Below are 17078 nucleotides of genomic sequence, written 5' to 3'. Positions count from 1 at the left end.
CTCTGTAGCACAACACTGCATGTTCAATGTTCACTATTTCCTGAAACCGTTGTATAACTAAGTCCTTCCCCAGCCTGTTGAGATGTAAGCCATGCGATGTGTGGAATCTTCTTCCTATGCAACTAATGCAACATTTTCGAATCTCGTGCTTATACTACTTAGGATCTGTTTATTTGCCCGTTTCGCACTTCTTTATTTACACACGACCAGACTGGCAAGATATGTCGATGTGGAACAGAGAAGACGATCACGTTTGAGCTTCTCACCTCATGTAGCCTTCTTTTAAGTGAGATCACTATGTCTTTCGTTTCATTTTTTGCTATGTCGTTTGTTCCCGCTAAGAACACGAAAAATTCGTTACTTGTTGTTCCTGTTTCCATGTCATAGCTCTTGGAAGTCACTGCCTGAAATTTTGCACCTGGTTTCACTATGCTAGTTATTTTGTGACCGCTTCTAGATTGAAATTTGGCTGCTATGTTCCATCCTTGACTATCTACAAATAGGTTTATTCTACACGTTTTTGCTGGTTGATGATAACTGTTTTTAGGCCTGCCGGTACTTGGATGTTGCGCGGTTGCACTGTTTGTTGCGCGGTGGCACTGTTTGTTTTGTCTTTTTGTGTGTATTAGTCGATAATCCATCTTGAGGAACACCTGATTTAGATTCACTGTCGGCGACTACACTCACGGTTGAATTTTTTTTTTTTTTTTTTTCCTGTGACTGAAAGCGACTCTGTCATTCTTAGTATCTCATGTCTTTCTTTCCATGTGGTCCGATGCAGCTCTCTGAGATATCACAGGCTACAGCTGAAATCACTTCAAAAGGGTTTTCGTGCACAAAGGTCGTGTATCGGTACTTTTATCATTTACTCTATTTTGCAGTTCTTGCGTGTTGTTTTTGTAAGTGACTTTAATCAACTTTTCGTCAGCAGGCGCGATGCTTTGCGGAACTTGCCGAGTATTAGGCTCACTTTTTCCAAGCTGAAAATTCGAAATATCCGCTTTCAGAGCACTGATTATAAATTATAATTTGGACACACTTTTGTTTAACTTTGTGATTTCGTATTTACAATTTGCACACGCCTTCTTTTTACCGGCAAAATTAAATCTTTTCCACGAAGAAACTGGACGAACTTTAACGTTGGCCGCCATGTTGAACATATGACTGTTATTTTTTCCAAAATAATATTGTATGTTACTGACACAGAAATTTTCACAAAACCAGTTATGTGTATCTTGTAAAAGATCATCGATGTTAGGATAAAATTTACAAATTAGAGAATCAGTTGTCCATATTATGTTACCACGTTTCTCATCAACAAATATACAGCCATGCTTGTGTGGTATTGTTCCTTTTCCAATACTGAGCAATTGTTTGTGTTATTCCAAACAACACCTTGATTCGCTTACATCTAACTGGTAAATCAGTTGGGATCACTAGTATATGGGGTATAAAATAGACCTCTCCAGCTGCTGGATCTGTGAGAATGCTAGCTGCAATGACATTACTTCTAATAGTTAAACATGGAAAAGAATATCATTACAAAGTTTGGAATGATGCAGATTGTGTAGTAATATTCTAATCATTAACCAATAACCCCTTGATACACTTTTCCTAATATCCAGGTTTTCTGTTGAAACCAACCGCAAAGAAGAAAACAAAACAGCACATTGTTGTATAAGAATTTTTGTTTACAATTACATATGTGGAGAAACAATGTATATGAGTAACAATCTGTATAATTGTTTTAATGCCCTGCTATCATAATTAAAACTGACTGTGAGGAAGACAGTGAAACCTATACTGTCTCCCTAAATAAAGAGACTAATTTCCGACAGTATACAGTCCTGTCACGGTCGCCACTTTGTACTATAATAAAAAAATATAATAAGGTTTAGATATATGGAAATAATGAGACAATTTTTCCATGTGTCAGACAAGCACAATAAGCTAGGCTATGCCTGTAAATGGGTAAAGAATTTTCTTATATTAGTTCTACAAGGAAAAAATAGTCTTTCTCTTGTAGATTTATGCTTTCTAATTAATAATACTACATCCGTTCGCCGTATCCACCTACAAAATCTTGACCGTGCCCATCATTCCTTTCATAATCGGATCTTCATAATAACTCCAAAGTACACAGTTGGCTTTCCTGGGTTTTTATATATTACAGTACTACTTGGAATAATAACTCAATTTTTCACTTTTGAAATATGACTGTATTATTTCTTCTACACACATCAAAAATACAGACTTTTTTTGTATTCTCATACCCAAAATGGCTACCGCCGATTTCGCTCTAAAATAACGTGAGGCTACCATCGTTCATTAGCAGAGAGCGAGACCTTCCTCTGACCAAGGAACAGGAAAAGCATCTTATGATTTTTAATACTTGAAAATAAAAATACATGACGGTAGGTGCAGGCTGTACACTGGGCTACTACTTCACATTTTCTCTTTGCCTTTGAAGAAAACGAAAACATAAAAGCAAGAAATGCAAAAGGTACATCACAAATTGCATTTTTTCACACCAAGCATAGTACAGCATTTCCTTTTTCACAGTCGGTTTTGACAGAAAATCTGTACATTTTTGATTCAAAAAACATATAGAGTATGTCTGTCCAAATATTTATTACAGTATTGTGTAGTAATTTAATTTAAATTGGTGAAGAACGTTTCCAGATTTTTGCTAATAACATTTCCCTTTATGTACTTATGGTGATATGTTACATTATTTTCACCTAATCAATGCACCCACACAATCTGTTCTGTGTGCTTAACTTGGACTGGTACATATACAGTACAGTACAATGTCAAAAGTTCTTCATGAGAAACCTTGATGTTGACATCTTGTCTTGTCCCATTCCAGTCTGTTGACAGTCTGTATGAATGCTGCGATTTAAAATGCATTGTGGAATATTTTGGTGTTCCATTCTGTAAATGTTAACCGAACTTCATAGGAAACATAACCAAGTCCACAAGGGAACTTTGCAATGTGTCACGAAAACAAATCAAACAATAAAGTAAAGATTAAGAAGGAACAAAAGCACAAGATGCACTGTTAAACACGAGTGAGTGTGGTGGCATTAGGTTAGCTTCCGATGTTAGCAGACGACACACCACTGTCCTCCCAGTATCAAGCTGGGTTTTCACATGCAACAAAAGTGACTCCACTTGAGTGGCATCGCAGAAGTTGCATGTGTAAACACCCAAATTCCTGGTGCGCCACTTGAGTGATGTCACCTCTAACCATGCGAAAAATCTACAGTCACTTCAACTTTGTGACACAACTTTCCTTCCCCCACCACCAATTAGTGTCATCAGACTGCCACCTCATAGCTAAATTTAGAAGCATCACTGAAATATTTTGATTTCTGTGTTTGTAATTTTGTTGCATGTATGTTTTTCAGTACTAAATTGTGTCTAAAAACAGTTGTTAGCATCAACTGTACAGTTTATTGAATGGTACAGTGAGCAATTGAACTTGAAACCAAGTGCTACAGAATCAATGATTGAACTTGTGGTTGGCATGTGGTAAAACGTTCACAGTTGTGATTTATGTGTTGAAAAAGTAAAAACAAGGTGCATACACAAAGCCTACATCAATGGAAATAACAAAGGTCCAACCTGCAGGGCCATCTGGCACCCAAAAAGACTGAGTTCTGGAAATTATGTAGCGACTGTATAGTTGTAAATGAGATAAATTATAGACTACTTGAAAACCTTATTATTTTCTTTCATGTGTACTTACGAAAAAAACTCTACATTTCTTAAAAAATACAGTTGAAATAATTGTGAAAGATCGATAAAGACAATGTTAGTACTGTACTTAAACCAGTGCAAAAAATTGATCATGTTATGCTATATGGTTAGTGGACAGCTACCATGACAACAAAATGATGTGGAGTATGATTCCATTATGTATGGTGAATACCAAGCAACTCTGAGAACATGATGTGTACGTTTTTTATTCTATGTGGTATGGGCCATGAACCATCTTAACATGGTTGTATTTTAACAGAAACATTATATTAACTTTCTGCATTTAAGGTTTCTAGTAATTAAAGGTTTTTCCACTGTAGTTATGTGCACATCATGGTTAATTTGTGGTTAAAGTATTTGGTGTTTGTGTCATATGATGTATATATAAAATTTGTATGTGAGGAAGCAAGAACTATTGATTAATTAGAGAAACACGATTCTTTATTTCACAATAGCTCACTTAATTTCATAAATGGTTAAAATTAATGCAATACTGAGAGTATATTCAGAGTCTAGTATTGACAACTTCAATGCTCTTAAACACTTTGTGGCTTTTAGAAAGGGAATATGGAGGTTTCTGGTGGCAATATAATTCCAGCTTCACTTTAGCTTTTAATAAATGTGTTGACCTTTGGTACATAATGACGTCAGATAATAAAGAGAACTATAGGTACAGATTACAAAAGACACTTTATTAAGCACAACATGATACATGAGTATCAATAGTAACAGACTGAACTGCCCAGTCAGAGAGGCTGTATCGTACCTCTCACTGGTCAGCGATATTGTTGTTCCCACAGAGCCCCCCCCCCTCCATGGTAGTTTATATTGCAGAAAGTGATGGTAAGCTGATGGCTGGGAGATGTCGCCATAAGTAGTAAGTGTAGACTGTAAGGCACAGAGTTCATAATTACGCAGATATGCAGGTACATGGATAGCACAGCTGGTGCAAGAAAATGCAGTGGCTGGCAGGGAAGAGGAAATGTTGGTACATGCATCAGGACCAGATGGTACCAAGACAAGCTCGTGGCCCTGGGGTGGAAAGCATGACACAATGATGGCGAGATGGCTGTCGTTGCTGAAGCAAGCAGAGAAGGTCAAAGTGGGTAGTGAGAATGTCTGACAAAAGTCTCACATTAGACAAGGGGCATGCAGCAGGCGATGAGGCATCAATAGCAACAAGTTCGTTATTGAGTGTCCAAGCCAGTTTGAGTCTGCTGAGTGAGACAGTGACAGGCTTACCATGTTGCAAGATATCAAATGTATCAGCTCTGCGATGAAGCAATTTGTGGGGGGGTTGAAAAAAGGGGGATTAAGGGCTGCACCTATCATTTTGACACTAAGCATGACAAATTAGCAGTTTGCAAGCTCCTTGAACAGGAAGACCTTCAGGGTAGTGTGACAGGAGGGGGAAGGTATATTGTGATAGGAGATCTGCTTTCTCACTCAGTCAGAGAGGGTGGGCAGAGGAGTTGTCATGGGGGGAGGTTGGCGCATAATGAAATCTCTCGGAAATGACAACATCTCACCATAAAGCAGCTAGGCAAGTTGAGGTTCCAGTCCACGTTTATGAGGCGTGAGCAAACCAACAAGTATCCAGAGGAGGTCGTCGGTCCACTCACTTCTGTGACATATTAGGGTTGTCTTGAGGGTATGGTGCCATCTCTCAACAAGCGCTACGCTTTGCGGATGATATGAAGTCGTTCTGTAGTGAGTGATTCTGCACAAATTTCGAAGTTCGAGGAATAAGGGATATTAAAATAATCTGCCTTGGTCTGTGATGGTGGAAGGTGGACATCCAAAGCCGGCCGGAGTGGCCGAGCGGTTCTAGGCGCTACAGTCTGGAACCGCGCGACCGCTACCATCGCAGGTTCGAATCCTGCCTCGGGCATGGATGTGTGTGATGTCCTTAGGTTAGTTAGGTTTAAGTAGTTCTAAGTTCCAGGAGACTGATGACCACAGCAGTTAAGTCCCATAGTGCTCAGAGCCATTTCAACCATTTTTTTTTTTTTTGAAGGGACATCCAAAACTAGCAAACCAATAGTCATCAGATCCTGCACAACAGACTGTGGAAGGGGATCACCTCTATCCATGATGTCACGTAGTCAGTGACCGACAGGATGTAACATTAGCCTACTGAGAGAGATAGGGACCCAATGAGGTCCACGTGTACACGGTGCAGCGCTTAAATCTGAACAAATGAATCTTTTTTAAAGCAAATTTATTAAAACAAAATACAAATCGAAATCAAAATTCTTTTACATATCTTTCAGGAGTAGCATTATTCGATTTAACCCCCTTCAGCCCCAATGATCACATCCAGTCTTGTTCCGAAGTGATCGCACACACTCTTTCAAACAGCGCTGTCCATATCCCCTAGTGCTGCTTCGATAGTGGTGAGTAGAGATGCGACATTAGGGTGCCTCGTCCTACTGGTAACTCTTTCGACTACAATCCAAATATAGTAGTCGAGGGGGTTTAAATACAGGCTATTCAGGATTCAGAACTCCTTTGACCAGAACATGTTAGCGTTATCCAAGAACCAGTTTTGGACTAAACAGCTCGTATGAGGTCTTCCTCTGCCATCCGACGCATTGTTCGCGCGCTGACATTCATTACTGACGCCAAGTTCCTCAGCGATTGCCCCGGGTCCTCCGAAATTAGCGCCTGAGCCTTTTCGATGACTGGTGCAGTTCATGACACGCGTTTCCCCGAATGAGAATTCCTCGCCAGGTTAGCGGAACCTTCCTCAGACTTCTCTGAAGCATTATACGTGGCCTCAACATCGTAAACAGTTGATCTCGGGTACCCGAAGAATCGAACTACTTCAGTGGGCGAACGCCCAGCGCTGACACTCTCGATTATCTCGGCTCTTCGGTTGTGCTCCACACTTGTCCGTAACATCTCGGCCATTTTGAGGTTCTGACTGTTTACCAGGTGCCTATGGCTCTCAAGAACACCAATCGCGGCATCCAGCGGAACTACGATATGGTGGGAAATACAAATTGAAATTTGCCTGGATTTAAGTGCCTCACCTTGTGTACGCTGGAACAGACCCTTCAGTACTTCAGAGTGGCCCAGAGATGGCTGGCTGTGTCGTGAGATTTAGCTTCATTGGCAGGAAAAACACACTCTTTTCCAAAGCTTACAATCTGTCTTGATGTTCGGCCAAACAAAATGCTTCGTGATTAGGTGCGTGGTTAGTTGCACTCCAGGACGTGCAACACTGTGATACTGCTCATGGACCAGGTGATGGAAAGATTGAGGGACAAGCGGGTGAGCCAGGTTCTATGAGGTGTCACAGGGAACCGGACGATTCACACCTTGTATGAGCCTGAGTTCGATGCAAGGGTTCATCGTAGGATCATTAAGAAATTCTTTCAGCTGTTGGTCGCTGTGCCGTGCTTGTGCAAATTCCTCGTAATCATTGTGAGTGGAAATAGTGCCATTGCGCAAGAAATAATCAGTTGCAATGCTGCCTGCATCTTTTACGTGCCGTACATCGGTTGTGTATTGTACAATGTACTCTAAATGTCTGTATCGCCTAAGGCACTCGTCTTCAGGAGGGTTGTGAATGGCATCTACGATTGGTCAGTGATCAGTGTACACAACAAGAGGACGTCCTTCAATGTCCTCTCAAGAGTAGTTGACAGCTTCATAAACTGCTAAGAGCTACCTGTCATAAAAGGACCATTTGCACTGGGAGTGTTTGAACTTGCACGGAAAGAAGAGAAGGGCCTCTGGGAGCCGTTTACTTCCTATTGCCGAAGAGCGCCAATGGACAGGTTGCTAGCATCTGCAGTAATTGAGAACTGAGCGTCAAGCACTGGATGAAACAAGGTGATAGCATGCAGAAGGGTGTCCTTGATGTGTTCAGACCCCTACATAAGCTCTTGCTATTTAGAGCTTGGGTGAGGGGGTCTGTAGATGGCAACAGCAGAAATTTACCATTTATAGGGAAGTACGTGGTAAGTGGTAGGTGGAAGTAGGTAGTGAACGAACTCGGTGCACTGGGGGTGTGTCGAATGACCGACGGTTTACTGCATGGCCTAAGAATGTTATTTCTGTTTGGTGAAGTTGAATTGTCAGTGAAAATGGCAAGTGAGCACGAATCCAGTGTATGCGAATGAAAATAAAACGCGGTTGGAAGATTAATCGGATCTTTCCAATACGAATGTTCATTTATGCTGCAGAAATCACACCAGAGGTGCGTTCTGCGGCAAAATCAGTAAGAGGATTGTCGACTGTTCACACTGTTGTGCAATCACGTCCTCCAGCGATACAGTGATATATGGAGTGTCGCTGTCACTTTTTATCACTCATAAAGCACAGGGCACACCATCCGTGTTTGCTGTTAGCAAAGAATATGGAATAGTGTCATGATTCCTGAGGTTCATGACACAGTGGGTGCAGGGAGGCCCCATTGTCAGACCGGAATAAACGAATTCACATGAATGAACAGCACACAGTAGATGGGTTCACCAATTGTAAAACTCTGCTACATGATGTTGATGGGTAATAAAGAGCACCATAGGTATGGACTAGAAAAATCACTTTATAACATGACATGGTACACGTATCAATTAACAGCTGTGCTCTGCAAAGTCACAGACCAGACTACCTGGTCACAGAGAGTCAGCATCGTACCTCTCGCTGGTCAGCAATATTGTTGTTCCCACAAATGAAATCGCCAACTATATGACAGTGGCTTTTAGCACGCTTTCACAAGCAAATTATGACTTTAATATAGTGTCTTATTTGACTAATACGGAGTGTAAGGGAGACAGTATGATCTTTTAAATTGGTCTGGGGAACATCGAGAGCTTCGAAAGATCGTATCTTCTCTCATGTCCCAAGGAGAGGATCTGCGGAGGAGACTAGCAGTGCATTCTGAACGTTGTAACTCTGTAGAACCTCTGCAAATTCGCTGCATGTAGTAAAACGATTCATGTACAACTGTGTTTTATATCATTCAGTAGTGGTTTTGCCATTCCTTAGTACCCCACTTCTACATTCCGTCTAAATACGCGACATTTCGCTGTTCGACGATTTCAGTTAGATCACACCATGACAACGGGGCCAATACATTCTACAGTAACCATCACGTTGGTGCCAGATGATATCAGCAATGTGCGTACAATCTATGAAGAACAATATCGTTTTTGTGCTAATTACATACTGAAAACTGCGTGCGCTGTTCATCTTCATGAAGATAACATGACAGCAAACAGTGTCAACGACGAATCACGACAATGGATTTCTTAAGAAGACTTCAAGGTGGATACACTGATAGACCGTACTTTGAATCAGTTTAACGCACACCATACATCAAGTGTAAAACTCATCCTTCCATGTCTTCCGTGCCATGTACTGGATATGAGGACCTGCACTCTGCACCAAAACGTCCCTATGTGTTGAAGGAACACTAGGCAGGCATCTTACCATGTGCCTTGTGCTTATTACACAGTGCCCGGGGAAACGTTCACTTGGACACTGGGGCGACCAGCATGCTATCCTACACAGTTCGTGTGCCAGGGTCTTACCATCTGCATCTATTGCGCCGCACTTAAATTACAAACAATCGCATCCTGTTATCATCCAACCTGTTTTGTACTATGGACTACCATCAGCCGGGCTACACTACTCATCAGTTCTGCTGCAGTTCTCAGTGCAACTGCTGATTTGGTGCCACCCATGCCTACCATGTCGCATTCTGGATAAGACCATCCACGAGGTATGCTTCAGTTTTACTAGACAGCGACCACTCTATCAATCAAGGCGCACAAATGCTATACAGGCCCAAACCTCTCCCACTGGGCTTACACCATCCTTGTGCCACGATCTTGGAGTGCTGCATATTGTAACGCAACACCAGGGGACATGTTATGAACAACTAGCATCGAAGTCGTCACTTGCACTGAAATCACATACATCGGTCCCAGGAGTTTCACTTTCAAGGAGTGTTAACTACAGAAAACTGCCTCCATTCGACAAAGACCGCCCAACAATGTGGTTTGCTATGGCTAAAAGTGACATCCAGAATCTTCAAGAACACTGCAAAATAGCGAACATCCTCCGTCATCTGGGCGAACAGGCAGAGCTGATCAGTGATGTCATCCTGGCACCTCTACAGACGAAAAAATACGACGCTTCTAAAGTGGGCTTGCTACAGCGACTTTCCTGCACTCGTGGACAACAACTCTGCGATGCATAGCATAGCCTGCATTCATAACTCGATAAATCTTCACAGTACTGGCGCCAGCTACGAATCAGCATTGGCACTAACGTACTATCCAACACAGCTCTGTGGACCCCATGGCTCATCAGCCATTGAACCACGCTATTGAACCACTCGAGCAGTGACTCCAAATCGCAGACTGCCTGTCTTCAGCCATCAGTTATCACCACGCCATTAACACACAAGGCACAGCAAATTCTACATTCAATGCCACATGAACTGTGCCAGACTTCCACGATGGTTGAGAACAGCAACAATACCTGGCCCCCACCTCTGGCACCGTGTCCTTCTTCACCACCAGCGCCTTCACAGCATGCAGCTGTCATATCAACAGACACCTTCAGTCTATTGGTTTCACCACCAGTTTGAGTAAGTCATGCACAAGGTCCTCCCCACCTCATGCAGATATTACCCAAACGCCAATCACAGGACGAATTAAATGGCCCATCATTTGCTATATCTACATCTACTTGGTTACTCTGCAATTCACACTTAAGTGCCTGGCAGAGGATTCATCGAACCTTTTTCATACTACTTCTCTACCATTGCACTCTCGAACGGCGCGTGAGAAAAAGGAACACCTAAATCTTTCCGTTTAAGCTCTGATTTCTCTTATTTTATAATGATGATCATTTCTCCCTACGTAGGTGGGTGTCAACAAAATATTTTTGCATTCGGAAGAGAAAGTTGGTGACTGAAATTTCGTAAATAGATCTCGCTGCAAAGAAAACCGCCTTTGTTTCAGTGGCTGCCACCCCAACTCGCATATCGTATCAGTGACACTCTCACCCCTACTGCGCGATAACACGAAACGGGCTGCCCTTCTTTGCACTTTTTCGATGTCCTCTGTCAATCCTATCTGCTAAGGATCCCACACCGCGCAACAATATTCCAGCAGAGGATGAACAAGTGTAATGTAGGCTGTCTCTTTAGTGGGTTTGTCGAATCTTCTAAGTGTTCTGCCAACAAAGAGCAGTCTTTGTTTCTCCTTCCCCACAATATTATCTATGTGGTCTTTCCAATTTAAGTTGATCGTAATTGTAATTCCTAGGTATTTAGTCGAATTGACAGCCCTTAGATTTGTGCGATTTATCGTATACCCAAAATTTATCGGATTTCTTTTAGTACCCATGTGGATCACCTCGCACTTTTCTTTGTTTAGTGCCAATTGCCACCATACAGAAATTATCTCTATATCATTTTGTAATTGGAATTGATCGTCTAATGACTTTACTAGACGGTAAATTACAGCATCATTTGCAAACAATCTAAGGGAGCTGTTCAGATTATCACCTAGATCATTTATGTAAATCAGGAAAAGCAGAGGGTCTATGACACTACCTTGCAGAACGCCAGATATCACTTCGGTTATACTCGATGATTTACCGTCTATCACTACGAACTGTGACCTCTCTGAGAGGAAATCACGAATTCAGTCACACAACTGAGACGATATTCCATATGCACGCAATTTGATTAATAGTAGCTTGTGAGGAACGGTATCAAAAGCCTTCTGGAAATCTAGGAATATGGAATCGATCTGAGATCCCTTGTCGACAGCACTCATTACTTCATGGGAATGAAGAGCTAGCTGTGTTGCTCAAGAGCGATATTTTCTGAACCGGTGTTGGTTATGTATCAATAAGTCATTTTCTTCAAGGTGTTTCATAATGTTCGAGTACAGTCTACGCTCGAAAATCCTACTGCAAATTGAGGTCAGTGATATGGGTTTGTAATTCAATGGGTTACTCCTATTTCCTTTCTTGAATATTGGTGTGACCTGTTCTACTTTCCAGTCTTTAGGAACAGACCTTTCGTCAAGTGAGCGGTTGTATGTGACTGCTAAGAAAGGCGCTATTGTGTCTGCATACGCTGAAAGGAACCTGATTGGTATACCATCTGGACCAGAAGACTTGCCTTTCTTAAGTGATTTGAGTTGTTTCGCAACACCTAAGATACCTACTTTTACGTCACGTCACTCATGCTAACAACTGTTCTGGTTTCAAATTCTGGAATATTTACTTCATCTTCTATCGTGGAGGAAATACGGAAAACTGTATTTAGTAACTCTGCTTTAGTGGCACCATCATCGGTAACATTTCCAACGCTATCGCGCAGTGACGGTATTGACTGTTTTTTGCCACTGGTGTACTTTACATACCACCAGAATCTCTTTGGGTTTCCTACCATATTCTGAGACAATGTTTCACTGTGGGAACTATTAAAAGCATCTCGCATTGACGTCCGCACTAAATTTCGAGCTTCCGTGAAACTTAGCCAGTCTTGGGGATTTTGCGTTCTTCTGAATTTGGCATGATTTTTTCGTTGCTTCTGCAACAGTGTTCTGACGTGTTTTGTGTACCATGGCGGATCATCCCGTCTCTTATTAACTTATGCGGTATGAATCTATCCGTTGCTGACGATAATGTATCTTTGAATTTGAGCCATATCTGGGCCACACTTGCATAATTAGCTTGGAAGGAATGGAGACTCTCTCATAAGAAGGCATCAAGCGAATTTTTATCTGCTGTGTTAAATAGATATATTTTGCGTTTATTTTTAGTGGTTTTGGTTGATATGGTTTAGAGTCTCGCTACAATGACCTTGTGTTCACTAATCCCTGTATCCGTCATGACGCTTTCTATTAGATCAGGATTATTTGTGGCTAAGAGGTTAAGTGTGTTTTCGCAACCATTTACAATTCGTGTGGGCTCATGAATTAACTATTCAAAGTAATTCTCAGAGAAAGCATGTAGTACAATTTCGGAAGATGTTTTCAGTCTACCACCGGCTTTGAACATGTTTTTTCGCCTACAAATCGAGGGTAGATTGAAGTCTCCACCAATTATAACTGTATGCGTGAGGTACTTATTTGTAATGAAATTCAAGTTTTCTTTGAACCGTTCAGCTATTATAGCATCTGAGTCAGGGGAACGCGAGAAGGAGCCAATTATTATTTTGGTACGGCTGTTGAGTATAACCTCCACCCATAGTAATTCGCAGGAACTATCTATTTCAACTTCAGTACAGGATAAACTACTACCAACAGACACAGACTCACCACCACCTACTTTATTTAATCTATCCTTTCTGAACGCGGATTACGCCTCTGTAAAAATTTCGCAGAATTTAGCTCCGGCTTTAGCCAGCTTTCTGTTCCTATAACGATTTCAGCTTCAGTGCTTTCTTAAAGCTCTGGTACTTTTCCAACACAGCTACGACAGTTTACAACTACAATACCGACTGTTGCTTGGTCGATTCTCGTCGTTTCTTTGCCCTGCACCCTTTTAGACTGGAGCCCTTTTTGATCCTTCCCAAGACTGTCTAACCTAAGAAACCGCCCAGTCCACGCCGCACAGCCCCTGCTACCCGTGTAGCCACCTGCTGTGTGTAGTGGACACCTGACCTATTTAACAGAACCCGAAACCCCACCACCCTATGGCGCAAGTCGAGGAATCTGCAGGCTATACGGTCGCAGAACAGTCTGAGCCTCTGATTCAGACCCTCCACTCGACTCTGCACCAAAGATCCGCAATCTGTTCTGTCGACGAAGCTGCAGATTGTGAGCTCTGCCTTCATCTCGCTAGCAAGACTGGCAGTCTTCACCAACTCAGACAGCCGCCGGAAACCGGAGAGAATTCCTTCCGATCCATAGCGACACACGTCATTAGTGCCAACATGAGTCACCACCTGCAGTTGGCTGCACCCTGTACCCTTAATGGCATCCGGAAGGACCCTTTCCACATCTTGGATGACTCCCCCTGGTATTCACACGGAGTGCACATTGGCTTTTTTCCCGTCCCTAGCTGCCATATCCCTAAGGGGCTCCATCACCTGCCTAACATTGGATCTCCCAATGACAAGCAATCCCACCCTCTGCACTTGTCCGGACCTCTCAGGAACACCGGCCACTGCCACAACAGGCGAGGCCGCCCTTGCTGGCTCAGATGCACTTTCAGCAGTGGGCTGTACCTCAAACCCGTTATGGAGGCGTAAGGGTACAGCCTTGAGGCCAGAACCAACTTTCGCCTTCCCTGCAGGGATTCGCGACCCTGCCACGGTTCGCCAATCACCGTCAGGCAAGTGTCGACCGGCAAGGACGTCCGAATCCGAGGGCGCAGTGGTATCAGAGATCCCAGGCGATGCTACAGGTTCCAGAGGCGCCAATGCACTAGCCTCGGGTGTCCCAATGTCACTGTGGCGCAGGACAACAGCCTGGAGCCTGTCGATCGTAGCCAACACAGCTTCCAGCTGTTTACGGACCAAACTTCTCAATACCACTCTGGTATCGCACTGATACAGGACACTATACCAATACTGCCACATGACTCTCTCTTCATCCTTGACCTCACCATCCAAATGTGCTTCCTAGTGGATACAAGAGTAGACATTATCTCACACCCTTCGGTAGCACATCATCATTTCATCGTAGACCTTATACCTACACTAAGCTACCGACACTGAAATCCAGGTACACAGCACAATGGCAACCACCATTCATCTAGTAACAGATATTACATGTGAGTGGGACTTCTGCGTAACTGACATTACAGAGCTGGTCCTGGAAATTGACTTACTGCATGAAAATCAACCTTTGCCAGACATCATGTGAGCCATGTTCACACAACATACGACAGGATATCGTGTGGGTGGTGCCATTGCATCCTCTCCACCTACGACCTAATGTGATGCAACCAGCCTATCAGAACATCACATCTTCGATGAGGCATATTCAGAGACTCTTCATGACAGCACTCACACAGTAAACATCCAAATGACCCATCAGCAAATTCTCAAATGTCAATCACAAAACCTATGGTGCGAGAATTCTTCACATTCACGTCACATCAAAATCACTGTTGCAGCACTTGCATTGACACAGAACCACCTGCGGTCACTATCCTCACAGCAGATGGTTACATCAAATGGGCTGCCAGCCAGCTAAACTCACGACAATGGAGCTGCCCCACCACCATCAACACTGTCGCCACTGGGCAATAGTCACACCCAGGTTAGTACAAGGCAACATATGGTGTTGACAAACAGTGCTTGCCTCCGCTACCCCCACCTTCCACCGCATATCACCCACATACAGAGTTAAAGATGGTACAATGCATGGCATTGTTATGACAGAAGGTCCACCCAGCCATCACAAACCATTCCACCTCTGTCTAGCAGATCAGCAGATCATGAAGAACGCCATTAATGAACAGCTCCAATTGGGAATCATGCAGCTGTCAGATAGTCAATGGGTCTCCAGGATCAAACTTGTCCCCAAAAAGATGGCACCCTGAAGCTCAGTGGTGATAACAGGTTTCTTAATTCCAGGATAATCCATGACAGCTACCCAGTTCGTAACGTACAAGTTACGTGCACCACAGTGTTTAATGTCATTGTCTGTAAAAGGGGTTGTACCTGCAGATTCCAAAGCTCCCAGATTACATTGAAAAGACCATCATTATTACCCTGTTTGGGCTCTTGAAGTAGCTGTGTATGACTTTGGCTTGAAGATGCGTGGCAATCATTCATCGACAGGCTCCTCTTCCACCTACTGCATTGCTACACGTATTTGGATGATAATTTGATCTACTCCAACAATCTCGAAGATCACTCGGTTCACTTACAGCAGGTCTTAGCTGCTCTCCGTGAATGGGAGAGTTATCATTAACGAAGCTAAAACTCAACTTCAACAATTTTCAGTCGCATTCCTGGGCCACACCCTGAATGCAGATGACATTCGCCTTATGGCGGAGGGCACACATGTGGTCCAGAACATGCCTCTATCAAAGGCATACCACGACTTGCGTCGTTTCCTAAGCACACTAAACTTTTACTGCTGCAACTGACCACACGTGGCTGCTTCACAGTTGCTGCTGACACATGCAATGGCTATAAAGGGCAAACATAGCAAGAAAAAGGTCAAACGAATGGCAAGCCTGAAAGAAACATTCCAAACCTCGAAACAACCACTACTTAACGCTGTCACCCTAGCCCATCCCGATATGAATGGGTGACTCACCCTTACCATAGATGCTAGCAACATCGCAGTGGCGACAGTTCTGCTGTAAATCGTCGATAATGTGTAACACGTCCGGGAGGAAAGGGGCTCGATATGCAGTACTAATAAAAGCTAGCCTTTAGCCCTTGAGACTATACAACACTCCCTAGACACAGGAATGGGACTGGATATTTAACGACCGTATGCCTAAACCTATGTACCTGGTCCTTCCTGCGGCAGTTGATCTGCTGCTCTCTGCACTGCCTGCTGTGATGTGTCCTGTAATAACTATTGTCTAGCAGGGAGAGGAGTCACTCACACCAACAATACCAAGGTTGATCTGGTAGAATACACTGTATTCTGTTCAACACTCGCACGGGGTGAGGCTGCACTTTTCACAATTAACATTATTGCACAATGGACGTGATCAGTATTTGTACTCCAAATACGTGTCCTTTGTGATGTATAAGATTGTTGTCGAAATGATAGCATCCAATACAAAAACACAGTACATAGAACACAAAATAATCACTGTTCAACGGATATATTATCAGTCGACTATTGGCACAGTTCTTCCAACAGTACTAAAAACTCAATAACTTATAACACGAGCGTACGCGTGACCGAATCGCGACGCGGACGCCCCATAAAATTACAGGTACGATATACTAACGAGAAAGTACCTGCGATCATGATGTTCAGTCAGTCAAAACGATATGTGTTTCTTTCACTTAGAACTTGCAATTAGGATCATACCAGTCCACATTATTTTTCCATAACCGCAGCAACACGCTTGATTGTTGTTCTTAAAAAAAATAAAAATAAAAAAAAAAAAGAGTTCAAATGTGTGTGAATTCCTACAGGATCAAACTGGTGAGGTCATCGGTCCCTAGACTTACACACTCCTTAAACTAACTTAATCTAAATTTTGCTAAGAATAACACACACATACACATGCCCGAGGAAGGACTCGAACCCCCGGGGGGAGGGACCACACAATCCCTGACATGGCGCCTCAAACCGCGGGGCCACTCCTCGTGGCCATTGTTGTTCTCCTGGCATGACACACGAAACCGAGAA

This window comes from Schistocerca americana, chromosome 3, assembly GCF_021461395.2.
Source record: "Schistocerca americana isolate TAMUIC-IGC-003095 chromosome 3, iqSchAmer2.1, whole genome shotgun sequence".
NCBI classification, from domain to species: domain Eukaryota; kingdom Metazoa; phylum Arthropoda; class Insecta; order Orthoptera; family Acrididae; genus Schistocerca; species Schistocerca americana.
This window is presented reverse-complemented; position numbering follows the sequence as displayed.